This window comes from Amborella trichopoda, chromosome 5 (genome assembly GCF_054954075.1).
Source record: "Amborella trichopoda isolate Santa Cruz 75 chromosome 5, AtrichopodaSantaCruz75HAP2 v2.0, whole genome shotgun sequence".
NCBI lineage: Eukaryota > Viridiplantae > Streptophyta > Magnoliopsida > Amborellales > Amborellaceae > Amborella > Amborella trichopoda.
The window spans coordinates 24327760-24345294 of NC_142340.1; the positions used below are offsets into that span (position 1 = coordinate 24327760).

Genomic DNA, 17535 nt, shown 5'->3' on the forward strand with positions numbered 1-17535 from the left:
TTGATCATGAGTTCAATACCATCATTGCTTTATAAATCATGTCTAGTTTCTCATAGATTCTTTCCATCCAAATTTTCTTGAGTCATCTTTATTAATATTCAAGTTCAGAGAATTAATACCCTTTTTAAAAGTCCATTTGTTCAGTTGGAGTTCCTCTTTTTACATTGAGAAAAACTTTGGTGAACCGGTGGACCATATGGAGTAGTTTCTTCAAATTTGACTCGTTTTGAGTACGATCTCTCTCGTTCTTTTTTGCAAACTGATATCCATCATTTTAATTTCTCTCATTGGGCCTTATTTATTATTTTAAAAGTGTTTCAAGCTTCCAATTTGAATTGATCACCTTGTGATTATAAAACCACTCTTGCACTCATCTTGGGATAATACTAAGTCCTCAAAAGGTCCGATTGTGACCTGAGCATAAGGACTCGAATCCATTGGCTTCCCCACCTTATATTGGCACTCAACTCACTGTTACAAAGTCTAGAAAAGTTCTGTAAATTTTGTTCCAAGTGTTTATGTTATGGGATTTGGTTATATAAGAGCACAAGCTCATTTCTTGTAAAAATGTCATACTTTGTGACTTAGTTTTGTTTTGTGGGCAAAGATATGTATTGTGCCCCATAAGGGGACTGTTAAAAATTCATTTGTAAGTGGTATTCATATCTTAAAGTGTTCTTACTTTTGATTTGAGTGGCTGCAACTGTTTTTCTTGCTTGTTTAAGCAATGACCGCTTATTGAAAATTTCGACTTGTATTCTCATTTTGGTTTTGCTATAAGAACACCCTAGATTCTATACCACATCAATTATGACTTTTGCTACCCCAATATTTTCTCTCTCGGCTGAGGAATTTCTCTGTTTTTGAATCCATGGCCTTGCTTAATATTGCTTTCCTCTCTCTCTCTCTCAAAAGAAACAAATCCATAGATTTTTCATCAAGTCCATTAACCCTCTCCCCCTTCTTTCTCTCTCTTCTGAAAACAAATCCATGAAGTTTTCTTCAAATGAATCAAATCCTTCAACCAGTCACTCTCTCTCTCTCGTGTGGAATCCTATCTCTCTCTCACACACATACACAGATGACCCCCCAAAATGATGCGAAGTACCAACCAAACCCTTACTACCCCTTCAATTTCCAATCCTCCTCCTTGTCCTTCCCTCCCTTCCATCGCCCCAAACTTCCTCTATGAAACCCTTCTCTCTCAACAACCAATGGCCATGGCCATCGATCTCTCCATTCTCGCCACAGCCAATATCATCAAGAAGAAGAGGAGTATGAAGAAGAAGAAGAGGAGGATGAAGAGGAGGATCTAGAGAGAGAAACAACAGAAGATGATGAACAAGAGGGAGAAGACCAAAATGAGGAAAGAGAAGAGGAAGGTGATGAAGAGAGAGAAGATGAGGAGAGAGACGAACATGAGAAAGAAGATGCAAGGGATGAGGTAGAGAGAGAAAAGGCAGAGGCGTCATGCCAACCCTGCCCAAAGGTTTGAATTTGCAGCTCGAGCTTCACACATCTATCATTATTCGGCAGTCTTCAAACTAGGGTTTAACCGCCTCAACTTCACAGAGTGTGCAAATATAAGGGTTTCGTGTACACACAGTTTACCGTCTAGATTTTAGGCTTTCAGCTAAACTCTCTCTTGTTTCTGATCTATCGGCTTCTAATGGAGTTTGATGGTAGTCCAGCGCTGCAAAAGAGCTCCAAAAAGCGAAAGGCAGCGAGAAGTCAAAACCACATAGTGAGTCAATTATTCCTTTATTCTTTGAAAATTATGCTTCATGTATGGAAGTAAATCTGGATTCGGATACTATATATAATTTTGGATTCTGATCCAGATCTGGATATTAAGGATCCAATCAGATAAGGATTCGGATTCGGATCCAGATCCGATGTATAGTATTAAGATTTGGATCTGGATCAGGGTGGATCCGGACCTGATCAGAAAAATTCTCACCCCTATGTGCCAGCTACTGCATTTGTCTTTCAAGTTCATTTATGGGATCACGGAGTGGATCTACATTAATCCCCCTTCTACGGCCCCCGTCTCGTTGTCATGAATTCGCCAAAATCACAAACCTTAGGAAAATAATCAACAAAAAAACTGCTGAAATCAGCAAGATCTAGGTTGTTTTAGCAAAACTTTAATAAAAATCCGCAAACCCTAGACCCCACTATAACTTCCCCGCTTTGTTGTTGACCTAGGGCACCAAAACATTGATGCTAAAGTAACTCCAGGCAATGCTACAATACTTTTCCGTGTAGATCGCAAGCGCTGATAGCAATTTGATGTAGGGAACTTTGAAGGAATAGTAAAATCAGTAAGAAACAAAGCTAAACAAAATTATAATTCAAAGAAACTAGATTTTCTTCTCCATACACCTAGCTAGGGGTTCCAAAAGCCTAAGCATTTCTCTCTTTCAATTTCTAAAGATCATGTGAAATTGACCCTCAACGCTCCCACACCTCTCAAATATTGTAATTCAATGTTCAAATATACTACATTTTCATACAATGATTAAAATGACACCTATATATCCTAACTTAAACATAAATTTCATAATGACAATTTCACCCTGTCAACAGTACTCATGAACAGTATTCGTGCATAGTACGTGTGAATAACACTTATGAAGTAAATAAAAAAAAAAGAAAAAAAAACCTAGAATCCCTATAAAAACTAATTCCACCATTAGTATGGTATTTTTGAACATATAAGGCCAAAACATTTTGGAATAGTAAACTCTAAGTTCACCATTAGTATGGTATATCCTAGAATATCCCTTATCTATATATATATATATATATATATATAGGGAAAAGATCCTGTCAAGTCATGGGCTGATAGCTACAGTGTCAACCAATGGCCCAAATTGAATCTGGGCCGATCTGACGGTCACAACCTTATTTCATGTTTCAATTTTCATTTTTTTCTACAAATCCAAATCACTTGAAATTTAGAGCGTCTATTCTTCAAAAAAAAAGAAGAATTTAATAAAAATGTAAAAAAACTAATTCGTAAAATATAAATTGACCAAAATACTCCCGAAATATTTCAGAGGTATTTTGGTCAATTTATATTTTATGAATTTTTTTTTTTTATATTTTTATTAGGTGCTCCTTGATGAGAAGAATGAATACCTAAAATTTCAAGTGATTTGGATTCGTAGAAAAGAAATAAAGATTCAAATACGAAACGAGATTGTAATCGTCAGATCAGCCTAGATTGAATCTGGGCCATTGGCTGACACTGTAGCAGTCATCTCGTGGGCTGAGAGAATCCACTCCCATATATATATATATATATAGAGAGAGAGAGAGAGAGAGAGAGAGAGAGAGTGAGACCATTTGTTTTTAGTACAAGGTGGTCACATTAATCTTGACCATTGGATGTGAAACTGGGCGGCTGCAATTATTCTATTAACCCAACTCAAACTTCAAAAAAAAATCTTTTAAACTTTGTAACACATCCAACCTATCAAATTTCACATCCAATGGTTGTAAGTAATTGTGACCACCTTGTATCAAAGGTAAATGGTCTTATATACAATCCCTATATATATATATATATATATATATATATATATATATATATATATATATATATATATATATATATATGGAAGCAACAACGCAATGCCTACGGGCGAAAATTAATAGTGTGTTTGCCCATAGACTTTTGGACGACGAGGATCCCTACGAACAGAGTTTGTCCATGGCGACGGTACCCCGTCACAAACATAGCATGTCCGTGGCTGTCAAAAAATACGTAGAAACCTCCACGGACCACGTGCCATCCATTGTGGCTCCGTTCAATAAACCGCCACAAACACAGCAAGTTCGTGGCAGGGTGAAAAACTATTTAAAATCGCCTATAGGCATTTTTAAGATATTACTATATATATATATATATATATATATATATATATATGATGATGATGAAGTACTAGAGGTATGATATTTCAATGTTTGGTATATTCCAATGGTCTGGAAGCTCTCGTTGAAGGTTTTCTATCAAGTCCTCAAAGGAATTTTCACTCCTTAAATCATCCTCTCCCCCTTTTTGAGGATGGATATTAGCCAATTCAAACATTTGTACTTCATCGAGTTCATGCTTAAGGTCTTGGATAGTAGGTTTCTTATAGATATTAGGTTTTTGGTGAACCCTACTTAATATATCATTGAAATTATATGGCTCCTGTTGGTTTTGAATCAGAGGCTTTGGCTTAGGATTTTCCATGGCCATCTGGATATATCTATGCAAGCTTCTTTTTTAGCCTGTTGATCCTCCATTTTATCTATTATTTCTAATATAAGATTTTGCTCATTTGTTAGGACATTTATTCCTAACCCATTCATATTGAGAATAGCTTTATAGTAATTACAATCACAATCCATTTTATCCTCATTTTCTTCCTCTTTCAAAAGATTCCTCATCTGTGCTAGAAACTATGAAGTTTTCATCTTCAATGTTACCTATTATGGGTTCCTCGTCATATGTTTCTCCAAACAAATCATTTTTTCGAAATATTTGGCAAAGTTGTTCTTTCAAACTGTCCTCAATATCTAAAGAGTTGATTTTCTTCTTGACCCTGCATTTATTTTTGAAGTGCCCTAATTTGCCACCCTTATAACAGACTGGAATCTTCCTCTTATTCCCTTCTTTAGGAAACCTAGACCTTTTATTCTTTTTAAAAGGTTTATTTGATTTTCTTTTATAGAATTTGTTTCTTAATTTGTCTTCAGACTTTTGTCTTGTCAGATACCCTGCTTTTATGGGCTCATGCCCAAATTGTTCACAGAAGTCTCCTAGTTCCTTTTTACCAGTCATTCTATCTTTTTCAAGTTGTTTTCTTAGCTTGAGATCTGTGCATAGAGCTAACCCTTCTGCACATATTTCTGCAAATAATTCTCCTAGGGTATATTGGCTATATGGTATTATTCTATTATGTTTGTTTCTTAATCTTGTCCTAAACTTTTCAGTAAATAAGTTAGGAAGTCCTGCTATAAACTGTTCCTTCCAATAATCGGCTCCGGTGTCTTCTCTAATAAGTAGCCTCGACCAAAACACATCTTTGTACCATATGGACAAAGTGGGACATCTGAGTTTTGATAATTGGTCCTTAGTCTTATCAGACTGCAGAACAGTACTTCCTACAAAGTGTAGGGTAATAGTATAGAGCAATATATTAACCGCATCATCTTCATGTACCTTTTGTTTTACTCCTGGTGTTGGTTCAGTGCATACAATTCTCTGTTTTTTAGCATTTAGTATTTGTTGTCTTATTGTCTCATCTAAAAAAAAAATCCCACCAACCTCTTTGTTGACCAGTAAATCCGGTTATTAAGGCTTTAGTAATTTCCGGATCTCGGTTACAATGGTTTTTATAGGCCATTGCATACATGGTCATGTATTTCATAAGGTTTATTATCTGATATTCGGACATTCGATCTATGTTCCATTCAACTATCGTCCTACCACTATATTCAGCGTTATTATTTCCCAAGGTATCCTCAAATTGGAGATCCACAGGGGAGGGCCTAGGATAATAGGCTTTAGTGGAGGTAGTTGGGGTTGGTTTAGTCCCATAGGCAATACTATTTAAATTGTGGAAAGTTGTAATTTCTTCCTCAAATTAGTTAAAGGTTTCTTTCGCTAGGGTATTTAGATTATTTTCGTTTAAGGTTAATCTAGACACCCTTTTGGTGAGTTCATGCAAGAATTCATTTGATACAGGATTCAATTAAAAGGTTTTTGATAATTCTGGAGGCGGTTTAAACATCACAGCAGTCTTATTAGACTCTGGTTTTTCTATTTTTAGGGTATTTTCCCCGTCTTTACTTGATCCTTCTTTTTTAATCAAGTTTTCTATTCGGGTTGTTTGATTACCTAATGATCTCAGGTAAATATTTGTATATTTATTTTGTTTCATTAGATGGTTTATACACTCTACTATAAGGGGAACATCCAGCTTCTTGGATTCATATTTATAAGGACATGCTTTAATCCCTTTGACATCCAGAGATTCATCTGCTGGATGGATGGATTGTACTACTATTACTCCTTTAGTACTAAAAGATTGATATGCTTATCAAGAGTATATATCTGCCTTTCATATTCAAGAATTTTTATGTTTATTTTTTCGCAATAATATTCCAACCATTTGAAAAAGCTTATTTTTTCTTTCATCAAGTCGTAGTGTTGTTTATGAATTTCCCTTCTAGATTTTTCATCAAACTTTTTTATAAACCAATTTTTTATTGCCTTATTGTGTTCTGAATGGAAATCATTAATAATGAGTTCTTTATTTATTCTAAACTCTTCTTTAGTTAGAACATAAATTCCTAGATTCATATCAGAGAAAGTAGGAGATGTAGCGGCTGTGGGTTCCTAGTTTGAGGACCCTAAATTTCTACCCTATAGTAAGGTCTTTGGACCTGTTCTAGGGGTAGTTCTAACTCCTTCCAGAATAATATTATTATGTTCTTTTTTATAATCAGTATGGGCAACTGAGGAATATGAAGCTCTAGCCGGTATCTTAAGGGGCATATCTGCTAGATTAATCCTTGTCCGTCTTAAGGGGTTAAAATATATTTGTACTTCTCCATTAGAATATTCAATTATTTGTTCTCCCTCTTTATTTTCAAGAGGCTGAGGAAGAACCTCCTCTTGCATGTTCCGCCTTTCAGGTAGCCTAATCTCATTCTAAGAAATAGTTCTAGGAACCATCAAGTTGGATTTCTCAATATTTGTCTGCAAAAGACTGTATGTCCTTTTCATCTGTCCTTTTTGCATCAGGACAGATAATTAGCAAGGCTCTATAACAAATCCTATATATAATAGATAGATTCTATGAACCAGTTTCCATATTAAATCCTTGGGTTTTAAGACTTAAGGTCAAAACCTTCAAGATATTTTTATCAGTTAGTGAGACTGAGAAATTTGGAAAGCAGTTAAAATATATTGGCCCGTCACTCAAGCTGGACTCAACGAGTCCTAATAAGGAATCTACAAACCTTTTATGCCTGCAATCTCTTAGGCATAAGAAGACTGAATTATTCAGTCCCGTCCTTACTAATGGTTTGATACCCACTTGTATTAATCCTATATGAATATAGCTATGTTTTTTCTTTATGACTTCGTTTAGCATATGTTTTGATAATAACTCAAACCTAGTCAGAGATTTTTTCCACGGTTTTTTTTTTATGACATAATCGATCTTAAAACTAAAAGTACCTTTATGATATACATCTTTAATTGTACCTGTGGTATATTCCAATCGTTTTTCAATATCTTCGATAATTACCTCAGCACTATCATTAACCCGCAACAAATTAGTAGAAGATGATGATGATGTGGTACAACTAGAGGCATGAGACAAAGATCTCAAAACATTTGTCATTTAGATAGTAGCTACTTCTTAATTCAGCCTTGTAACAAGTCAGCAGAAAGACGAGTCAACAGGACATAGCCCCTACCTTGCCTCTTCTGAGCCTTACAGGTTTCTAGGCTCTCTGCGACTTTGTCTCTGAGACTTTGTCACTTAGCTTCCTTAAGCTAAGTTACTATACCAAACAAGTCTAACTTCCCTTGATCTTTGGCACTGATACCAAAATAAACCCAAACTTAAATAAGCAAAAACTAAACACAAACACATGACATACATAGAAATAAAAAAAACTTACATAACAAGGAAGAGTGAACTGTAGAAGACGGATTGTAAACAATAACTGGTGACACACTACCAAATATAACATAGATAATAACTGGTGACACTACCAGATATACAGGACACTTTTCAAAGAGAGAGCGAGAGAAAGAGAAGTAGAGGACTCAGAGAGAGAATAGAGAACTCAGAGAGAGAGGGAAGATAAGGGGTAAGCAGCGAGGTGCCTTCATGGGACGGTTTTCATGCCTTTTATAAGCCTTGGATGCCTCGGGTGTCGATGGACTTCAAACCCTATTAAGTCCGCCAAAGGTGTCGGTGGACTTCAAACCCTATTAAGTCCACAGATTCTCCACTGTACTTTCACGTGATAGTTGCTACAGTAGATTATTCTGGTAGGCCACCTGGCCATGTCTTATACCTTTTTTGGGACACGTGTCCTGGATATTTTGGACTTGGTCCATCCCATTATTTACTCGTACGGTCTATTCCTACGGATGAGAAAAAGGCGACACTTTTTTCTTTGGCCCTTCATCATTGTACTCTTTTACTGATCCGATTGAGGTAGACTTATCTTTTGTTTCTTCTGCCGTTAGGTTATTAGAAGCTGTCTTTTTAGCTCTTGTTTAGACAATTTAGGGTTTTGCTTTTGTAAATCTGCCCCATATTTTACGAGATCATTTTGTGATTCCTTTGCTTCAGGACAAAGTTCCTCGGTTTCAGAGCATACTTCCTGTTTTAATTTTCTTTGGAAATTGCTTATTTCCTTTTCATGCTTTGGATTTTTTAATTTTTCCTCAATACTTTTGTAGTTAATGTCTTGTTTCAGTGATAACAAAAACTTTTCTTTGTCTTCTATTCGATTTTTAATAAGGTTTACGTCATGGATTTTAGGTTTATCAATAAATTTGAAGTTAAGCTTATATCCATCTATTTTTTCTTCAATTCCTATTTCGTCGAGTTTTATGATAGGATACAACATATTTAGAAAGGGTGTTCCAAGTATTATTGGTTGACATAAATTTTTAACCATAATGAATGACATTATAAAACACTTTCCGTTGTTACATATTGCTTCTTCTGAAAGTTTATATTTAATAATCATTCTACTTCAATCCAGTGGATCGTATTCAATAATCATTTAATAATCATTCTGCTTCAATCCAGTGCATACTCCTGGTATTTAATAATCATTCTGCTTCTAAAAGTTTATGAATAGCATTTTCTATCCATATACGCATTTTTCCATTGTATATATTGTTAATATTCTCCGAAACAATAGAGCAGCACTGGAAACACCTTAACATTTTCTTAAAAGTTATTTAAGGATGCAGGATTAGTTTTGTCCGTGAAGAAAATTACACCCTTTCAAACCAAGGTAAGATTTCTCAGTCACAATATATATTAGGGAAATATTGTTCCAATTGAAAAGGCTATTGAATTTGCTAGCAAGTTTCCTGATCAAATTAAAGATAAAACTCAATTGCAAAGATTCTTAGGGAGCCTGAATTATATTGATGATTTTTATAAAAATTTAGCCCTTGATAGTATACCCTTATATGAAAGGTTAAGAAAAAATCCTCCTGAATGGACACAGGAACACACTCTGGCAGTCAGGAAATTAAAATTAAAAGCCAAAGATTTGTCGTGTTTGGCCATACCTCAACCAGAAGCATATAAGATAATTGAAACAGATGCTTCTGAGGTAGGTCTTGGTGGTGTCCAAAAAAAAAGAATGCTAGGACAAAATAAGGAGCAATTGGTTCGATACACCTCATTGGTCTGGAAGCCAGCACAGCAAAACTACTCTACTGTAAACAAGGAAATGCTAGCCATAGACCATTGCGTCGCTAAATTCGAAAGTGATGTATTAAACAAAAAATTTCTTATTAGAACAGACTGTAAGTCAGTCAAAGAGATTTTAATAAAAGATGTTAAAAACTTGGCATCCAAGCAGATATTTGCTAGATAACAAGCTATACTCCCCGCTTTCGATTTTGAAATAGAACATATTAATGAATATTAAAATTCTCTAACTGATTTTTTCATTAGAGAATTTTTGCAGGGCTAATAAAGGAAAGAAGACCTTGGCTGAAATTGGAGCCTCAAGGGAAATAGTACCCAAAGAAACAAGACCTTCGTCCTTATCTAGGACTCCAAATAAAGAAATAGTAATATCTTACCCAAATACTCCTTTAAGGACTTAGTAGTCCCCAAGATACTCAAAAGGCTTATAGCCCCCAAAATTCACCATTTATAGAAACATATAATATCTCTCTTATTATAATAGAGAATGATCATTAGACTAAAACATCATCTGAAATTGCTGCCATATATCTTAAAGACCATATGCACCCTGAATTGGGGGCTATACTAGGCAATAGAACTGGTGAAGTGAACCAGTTGAGTAAGATATTGCGAGTTACTTAGTGATCATGTTCGTGTTCGGTCCAGCTAGGTAATGTTGCTCCAATACCTAACCAAAGACTTACTGCGGTACCTAACAAAAAGACTGTTGTAGCTACTGGACGACGAAATGGATTTTGGAATTTATTAACATTCTCCAAAAACGGTACTGTCAATATATGAAATGGTCTTATGAGATCTCAGATGATAGCAATGATACATGGGATTATATCCCAGAATTGCAACGGAAAATATTTCTCCTAAACCAAATAAACTAACTCCTAAAAGAGTCCCAAAACCCGATGATCTTGAAACCAAGGAACTTAGTCCTGAAGCAAAAGAATCACAAAATGATCTTGTAAATATGGAGCAGATTTACCAAAGCAAAACTCTAAATTGTCGAAACAAGAGCTAAAAACACAGCTTCTAATAACCTAATGGCAGAAGAAACAAAAGATATGTCTACCTCAGTCGGATCAGTAAAAGAATACGATGATGAAGGGCCAAACAGAGAAATGTCACCTTTTTCTCATCCGTAGGAATAGACCGTACGAGTAAATAATGGGATGGGCCGAGTCCAAAATATCCAGGACACGTGTCCCAAAAAAGGTATAAGACATGGCCAGGTAGCTGACCAAATAATCTACTGTAGCAACTATCACGTGAAAGTACAGTGGAGAATCTGTGGACTTAGTAGGGTTTGAAGTCCACCGACACCTTTGGTGAACTTAATAGGGTTTGAAGTCCATCGACACCCGAGGCATCTAAGGCCTATAAAAGGCATGAAAACCCTCCCATGAAGGAACCTCGCAGCTTACCCCTTAGCTTCCCTCTCTCTCTGAGTTCTCTATTCTTTCTCTCTGAGTCCTCTACTTTCTCTTTCTCTTGCTCTCTCTTTGAAAAGTGTCCTGTATATCTGGTAGTGTGTCACCAGTTATTGTCTATGTTATATCTGGTAGTGTGTCACCAGTTATTGTCTATGTTATATCTGGTACTGTGTCACCAATTATTGTCTATGTTATATCTTCTACGGTTCACTCTTCCTTGTTATGTAAGTTTTTTTTATTTCTATGTATGCCATGTGTTTGCATTTAGTTTGTGCTTATTTAAGTTTGGGTTTATTTTGGTATCAGAGCCAAAGATCAAGGGAAGTTAGAGTTGTTTGGTATAGTAACTTAGCTTAAGGAAGTTAAGTGACAAAGTCTCAGAGACAAAGTCGCAGAGAGCCTAAAAACCAGTAAGGCTCAGAAGAGGCAAGGTAGGGGTTGTGTCCTGTTGACTTGTCTTCCTGCTGACTTGTTACAAGGCTGAGTTAAGAAGTAGCTACTATCCAAATGACAAATGTTTTGAGATCTTTGTCTCATGCCTCTAGTTGTACCACATCATCATCATCTTCTACTAATTTGTTGCGTTGCGGGTTAATAATAGTGTTGAGGTAATTATCGAAGATATTGAAAAACGATTAAACAATTGCAATATACCAAAGGTACAATTAAAGATGTATATCACAAAGGTACTTTTAGTTTTAAGATCGATTATGTCTTAAAAACTGTGGAAAAAACAATACCCGTGAATGAGACTCTGACTAGGTTTGAGTTATTATCAAAACATATGCTAAACAAACACATAAGAAAAAACATCACTATATTCATATAGGATTAATACAAGTGGGTATCAAACCATTAGTAAGGACGGGTCTCAATAATTCAGTCTTCTTATGCCTAAGAGATTGCAGGCATAAAAGGTTTGCAGACTCCTTATTAGGAATCGTTGAGTCCAGTCCAGCTTGAGTGACGGGCCAATATATTTTAACTGCTTACCTAATTTCTCAGTCTCACTAACTGATAAAAATATCCTGAAGGTTTTGACTTTAAGTCTTAAAACCCAAGGATTTAATATGGAAACTGGTTCACAGAATCTAGTTATTGTATACAGGATTTGTTATAAAGCCATGATAACTGTTTGTCCTGATGCAAAAAGGATAGATGAAAAAGGACATACAGCCTTTTTCCAAACAAATGTTGACAAATCCATCCTGATAGTTCCTAAAACTATCTCTTGGAATGAGATTAGACTACCTGAAAGGTGGAACCTGCAGGAAGAGGTTCCTCCTCAGCCAGTTGAAAATAAAAAAGGTAGAACAAATAATTGACTATTCCAATGGAGAAGTAGAAATACATTTTAAACCCTTAAGATGGACAAGGATTAATCTAGCAGATGTGCCCCCTAAAATACCAGCTAAGGCTTCATATTCCTCAGTTGCCCAAACTGATTATAAAAAAGAACATAATAATATTATTCTGGAAGGAGTTAGAACTACCCCGGAAAAGGTCCAAAGACCTTACTATAGGGTAGAAACTTTAGGGTCCTCAAACCAATAAGCCAAAGCCCCTACATCTCCTACTTTATCTGATATGAATCTAGGAATTTATGTTCTAACTAAACAGGAGTTCAAGATAACTAAAGAACTCATTATTAATGATATCCATTGTTACATATTGCTGCTTCTGAAAGTTTATATTTAATAATCATTCCGCTTCTGTAAGTAGTATTCAATATTTGGGTCGTTTTATCAAAATATTTTGTAGGGACTAACCCTTCATTAATGCAAATTAAATCTACACCTAAATCGATAAGGGCAACTGATTGAAAACTATATTCTTTACTAACTACTGTGGTTACCAGAGTATACTATTTTTGGGTCACTACTCTATCACCCATATTAATATATGTTAAATTTTGTAGAGTGTTAACATTTGATCTAGTTTCCTTTGTCCCTGATACTTGGGGATCATCTATTTGGTCTGCAAGTTTTGGTTGAAGGTTTTCTATCAAGTCCTCAAAGGACCTTTCACTCCTTAAATCATCGTCTCCCCTTTTCTGAGGATGGGTATTAGCCAATTCAAGCATTTGTACTCTGTTTTTAAGACTTATCAATTCCTGTTTGACTTCATTAAGTTCATGCTCAAGGTTTTGGATAGTAGGTTTTTTATAGATATTAGGTTTTCGGTGAACCTTATTTAATATATCCTTGAAATTATATGGCTCCTGTTGATTTTGAATCAGCGGCTTTGGCTTAGGATTTTCCGTGGCCATCTGAATATACCTATGCAAAGCTTCTTTCTTAGCCTGCTGATCCTCAATTTTATCTATTATTTCTAATATAAGATTTTGCTCATTAGTTAGGACATTTATTTCTAACCCATTCATATTGAGAATAGCTCTGTAGTAATTACAATCACAATCCATTTTATCCTCACTTTCTTCCTCTGTTTCAAAGGATTCCTCATATGTGCTAGAAACTATCAAGTTTTCATCTTCAATGTTACCTATTATGCGTTCCTCGTCAGATGTTTCTTCAAACAGATCAGTTTTTACAAATATTTGGCAAAGTTGTTCTTTCAAACTGTCCTCAATATTTAAAGAGTTGATTTTCTTCTTGACCCTGCATTTATTTTTTATGTGCCCTAATTTGTTACAGTTATAACAGACTGTAATCTTCCTCTTATTCCCTTCTTAAGGATAGACCTTTTATTCTTTTTAAAAGGTTTATTTGATTTTCTTTTATAGAACTTGTTTCTTAATTTGTCTTTAGACTTTTGTCTTGTCAAATACCCTGCTTTTAAGGGCTCATAACCAAATTGTTCCCAAAAGTCTCCTAGTTCCTTTTTACCAGTCATTCTATCTTTTTCAAGCTATTTTCTTTGCTTGAGATCTATGCATAAATCTAACCCTTCTACACAGATTTCTGTAGATAATTCTCCTATGGTATATTGGTTATATGGTATTCTCCCATTATGTTTGTTTCTTAAACTTGTCCTAACCTTTTCAGCAAATAAGTTAGGAAGTTCTGCTATAAACTGTTCCTTCCAATAATCGGCTCCGGCGTCTTCTCTAGTAAGTAGTCTCGACCAAAACACATCTTTGTACCATTTATAATGGGACAAAATGGGACATACGAGTTTTGATAATTGGCCCTAAGTCTTATCAGACTGTAGGACAGTACTTCCTACAAAGTGTAGGATAATAGAATATAGCAGTGTATTAACTGCATCGTCTTCATTACCAGTTTCTCTTATTTTACTCCTGGTATTGGTTCAGTGAATACAATCCACTGTTTTTAGTATTTAGTATTTGTTGTCAGAGAGTTTATGAATAACATTCTCATACCCCATGAAATTCTATATATTACATTTAGAAAAGGATGTGTATTATTAATATTACATTAGTTGTCCATTTCTTTATTCTAAGGTTATTAAATGAGTAAGGGCACTTTTGTCATTAAGGAGTATTGTTGATATTTACACTAAAAGACAAAGGTAATTATGGAGTGAAACTCTAGGTACTTTATTAATACAATTGCCCTTGTGTTTTACTAAATATTTCAAAAATTCCCTTCTTTAGATGACAAACATAACCTGTCTTTTAGTAAAAAATATCATCAATACTCTTCCTTATGATAAAAATGATCTTATTTATGGCATTATCATGCAATAAAGAAGGGGTAATTTAAGAAATATTTTTACCATTCACACCCCTTTCTAAATGTAACTTACAAGATTTGATAGGATATTAGGTCAATCAAATCTTCTTAAATAGGTTTTCAGGAGTTCTTAGGGTGTACCTAATGTCGTAGTCTCGTAGAAACTAGTTCATGAGAGTATCAAGTATTTCCCATTTGTCTATATGTAAAAAAAAAGGCCGTAACCCGGTGCTGGTTCTGCCTAAGCAGGGTCTCAAGAGGGGTGGCCTGGAAATGGTCCTAACCTTTGGCTTATGTACAAAGTGGCCGCTCTCAGGAGTCGAATCCGTGCTAGCTACACAAGCCTTTTACTATCACACTAAGTGATGGCCCCTTCCTATATATATATATATATATATATATATATATGAAGCCACTACCTAATGCCTTCGGACGACATGGATTAAAGACCGTCATGGATATAGCATATTTGTGACAGGATTTTTTTCACGCAAATTTGACACAAAAAGTATACACGGACCGCCACGGCTCCCGTAAGTATGTGGCGGTTTTTAGGCAAAACCGTCATGGACATTGCATGTCCATGACGAGGGGCAAAACACTGTAGCAATTCGCCTATAGGCATTTTTAAAACTTTTCCATATATATATATATATATATATGGGTTACTCTAGGATACACCACACTAATAATGAATCTAGAATTTACTACTAAAAAACTTTTGACAATAAAATTGCATTAATAATAAATTATTTATATTAAGAAAATAAGGCATATTTATAATTTTAATTGCTTTTAAAATTCAGTATCAGTCAAAATGTCAAAGGAGTGCTTTTAATTTTGAAATTGAGGTTTGGAGGGATTTTTAAAAGACAAAAATACCCTTCCTAAAATACGTAAATTATTTATAGTTAAAAATCATTTTTGAATATATTAGGACATTTTATGATAAAAACATTTTGTAATAGTAAATTCTACGTTCACCTTTGAACAGTTTGTTGGCTGACTATATTCCTGATAACTATACTTTCCATACCGCCTCCATTACATGCTAATGATACTAGTGCTATCCAGCTTGCCCTGAGCAAAGTCTTTAACATAGACAGTAAGAATATTTGAGTGGACTATAACCATCATCAAAGAGAGATAGTTGTGGGCATATGTCTTTTCATCTTTTTGAGTTTCAATTCGCTGACTTATTTAGCAAGATAATGGTAAGAACAAACCATCAAGGTAGGCAAACTTATGTTTGTGGATTCCACTACATCAGTCCGGGTAACATTGAGGTGAGAGTACAGGGACTGTTGAGCAAGCTAATGGGTAAATTGCTACCCATGTTCGTATATTACCTTAACTATGTACCAGGTTTGCATGTTTCACCATCGTCATCATCATTTGAGCCTTATCCCAACTCTTGAGATCGACTACATAAATCATATTCCACCATTCTGTTTTATCAAGGGCAATACCCTCAATCAGACTATAGGTCACCATATCTCTTCTCACTACTTCTATCTATATCCTTTTGGGCCTTTACCTTGGCCTTTTAAGGCTTTCTACTTAAACCAAATCCCCTTCTAACTGGTGGTGTTCTAGGTTGACGTGGTGTGAGCCCAGACCACCTAAGAGTATTCTTTCTCTCATCTATCACCTATTGGAGCCACCCTAAGTCTTTTGTCCATTCTTGTCTTGCCACTCACCCATCTCAACATCCTCATCTCAACTATACTTATTGTATGCATATATTGTTTCTTGATCGCCCAACATTCCGTCCCATAAAGCATTGCTGGTCTCGTAGCCGTCCTATAGAACTTCCCCTTCAATTTCATTAGTATGTGAAGATCACATAAGACTTCGAAAGCACATATTCACTTCATCCACACAGGTCCAATTCTGTACATGACATCTTCCTCAATCTCTCCATTCTCATGGATAATAGACCCAAAATATTGAAAATAATCTCCTTTTGCGATATTTCTTGGCCATCAATCTTAACTAGTTCCTCGTTTCAACTCATATTGTTACTAACCTTACATACCATATAAACCGTCTTAGTCCAACTACTTTTAAAACCTTTTGATTCTAAAGAATCTTGCCAAAGTCCTAACTTTACGTTGACACCATCTCTAGTCTCATCAATCTAAGCTATGTCATCCACAAACAAAATACACCATGGTCCCTCATCTTGCAGATGCCTAGCTAACTCATCCATAAACAAAACAAAAAGATATGAGATCAAAGCTAACCCTTGATATAGTCCTATTGTCACTAAAATTCACTTGTCTCCACTAGTTGTCCTCACACTAGTTAGCACTCCCGCATATATATCTCTGACCATGTTAATGTATCCTCCTGAGACTCATTTCTTTTCTAATACCCACGAAAATAACTCTCTAGGTACACCAAAATAACTCTCTAAGTACACTATTGCATGCTTTTTCAAATCAATAAATACCACGTTGAGGTCCTTTCTCTTCTCCCTGAACTTCTTAATCAATTGCCCAAGTAAAAACATAGTCTCAATTGTTGACCTCCCAGGCATAAAACCGAACTGATTTATAATACATATGTTTCATATTGCAGTCATTGTTAAATCACACTCTCCTACGGCTTCATAGTGTGGCTCTTAAGTTTGATACCTCAATTCGTATAATTCTGCATGTCTCTTTTTCTCTGGTAAATAGGTACCCACGTACTTCTTTTCCATTCCTCTGGTATTTTTTTTATTCTCAAAATCTAGTTGAATAGCTTAGTCAACCAGGATATGCATAGCTTGGTCAGCTGGATTTGCATGTTTATACATTTAATTAATTTATTGTTATTGGTATCCATGCATGTAATTGCAAAGGAAACTAAAGGCATGCCATATTGTATAGTCTAAAGCTTAGAAAATAAGTCTCTAGCATCCTAATATAAAACAACATAAAGGAAACTAAAGGCATGCCATATTGTATAATCTAAAGCTTAGAAAAGAGG

General features: G+C 35.2%; 1 protein-coding gene across 50 annotated transcripts in view; it reads right to left on the reverse strand.

Moving 5' to 3' along the window:
- The window catches only part of BGAL17 (beta-galactosidase 17), a 107239-nt gene that overhangs the window by 18171 nt on the left and 71533 nt on the right, over window positions 1-17535 (reverse strand). The window lies entirely within an intron of this gene.